This window comes from Trachymyrmex septentrionalis, unplaced genomic scaffold, assembly GCF_001594115.1.
Source record: "Trachymyrmex septentrionalis isolate Tsep2-gDNA-1 unplaced genomic scaffold, Tsep1.0 scaffold81, whole genome shotgun sequence".
In the NCBI taxonomy this organism is placed as follows: Eukaryota; Metazoa; Arthropoda; class Insecta; order Hymenoptera; family Formicidae; genus Trachymyrmex; species Trachymyrmex septentrionalis.
In genome coordinates this window covers 1,786,579-1,788,675 of record NW_017305997.1, presented here as the reverse complement: position 1 = coordinate 1,788,675, position 2,097 = coordinate 1,786,579, and positions in this window count along the sequence as shown.

The following is a 2,097-nucleotide window of genomic DNA, read 5'->3' as shown; positions in this document are numbered from 1 at the left end:
CATTCACTTATATGTTACCTCTTAATAGTTTTATAAGTCAGTACGTAAAGCGTCCTTATTAGCTTGCTCACGTTAGACGGAGGATATGTGGGCGGAATAAGCCGCGCGTTTTCGTAAATTTTAATTATCTTGCGAGAGAGGAACAAAGCGAAACGCGAGATCTTCTAGAACAATCCTCGCTTTAAAATTCACAAGTATACCATACCGGATCTACAAAAGTACACCGCGTATATTCCTGCTTATACCAACATAAATTAAGTTTATTATACAACTTTCCGCTTATTCACGAGTTCCGAGCGTGTAAAAATGATGCGCGCAGGTTGCGGCGACGAAACATGTATTATATTTATCGAAGATTAATTAGGTATGTTAATGAAGATACGAAGCATCCGGACGCGTTACACCGTGCAGTTTCATACGGTTGCAGCTGTGGGATCGCTAATGCCATTGCGACCTGCAATAGTCGCTGAGGCACGAAAAATTTTAATGAACAAAAACTCTCCGAGCGACAAACAACGAACGCAAAACACGACTGTATAAAAATCCAGCTGTCATGAAATTGCAATCAACTGGAAGAGTTGTTTATTTTTATACAATCAAGCGTAATGAACATTACGAGCTAACGCAGAATTGTTTGCTTAACAAAATAATTATCATCGTTCGCTCCTTCACGCTCGCGGTTATAATATGTAATTCTGCTGCAAATTGCGTATGTAATTTGAAAGTACAGTGACAATTACGTCGCAAACAACAATGATAAAAAAGATAATCAAAAAATTTCCTTAACTCAATGTTTTCAGATTATAGTCTGACTAGTTCGCTTTATGCGGCGTCCAGGAAGGAAAATGCTAAGTTTTCAAAAAAAATTTTAGCTCACTGAGAAACCTGGAAATTTTCTACCTCTGTCTCCATCACCATATCTACAGTCACATCACATAATACTGTTTTACACAGCTCTCGCATCCATCAACGTGGCAAAAGCTCACGAACTACGTCAGCAGACCCTTCTATGTACTTTGTGAGTCTTTCAACGATAAAGAAAAATCGCACGCAAGGGAAATGATCGACATATGTGGCTGACATGTAAAACAAATATTTTCATCCTAAAAGCCTATCTAACATTACAAATTAAGTATTGGATATACCTAATATATAATACACAGTAAGAAACGTTATGTATTTGTATTAGAAACAATTCACAAAAACACAAATCCTTGTTAAAATTTTGTGTTGAATTTTTAAAATCCGAGATTTAATTTAACATAATATAATTGTGTTATTTGAAAATTTTGTATTAAATTAAAATTTAACATTTCTCAGTGTTAAAATAACACAATTTATAGATAAGTAAACAAATAATATAAAATAATGTAGTTTTAAAATATAAATTCTAAGAATAAATGAATAAAATATGTGTATTGATTTAATATATTAATAAATGTTAATGTTATTGGAGAAATATGTTCTGTACAACTGGTTACATATTTTATATGTAAAAAGATACAGATATTTTATTTTCTCTTTGTGACAGTAAATATCTGTTAAATCTGTATACTGCAAATGTTAAATGTTACAGAGGCATCGTCTAAACTAAAAATGTAAAAATAGCATTTAATTTCAGATAACTTTGAAATTATAAATATATCAATTTAACATAAAATTTATTTTTAAATTGTGTCAAAGTATTACATTTCTTATATTAATTTTTCATATAATATTTGTGTTACTTTCTAACATATTCATCTTATGTTAAATTAACATAAAAAAAATTTGAGTGGACCGTTTGGGATATGTGAAATGTGTTAAATTTAACACAAATTTTTTTACCATGTATAGTAGATATAGAATACGTTCGAAAGATGAATTAAATATTTCGAGAGACTGAATTTCCTGAAAGATCGTCTAACAAGTCAAACACAATTTAATAATAATGAAGTTAAACTTTTGTGCGAATTTTTTATTCTAACATTAAATTTTCAGATACCATTTTGCTCAAGATTCTCTCGTGAAGCTGCGCACTATCGTGAGAAGAAACGGTAGCTTATTTGCGAATAATGTTTCGGAACTCAACATGACTTCTTGCCCAAATGATGAATT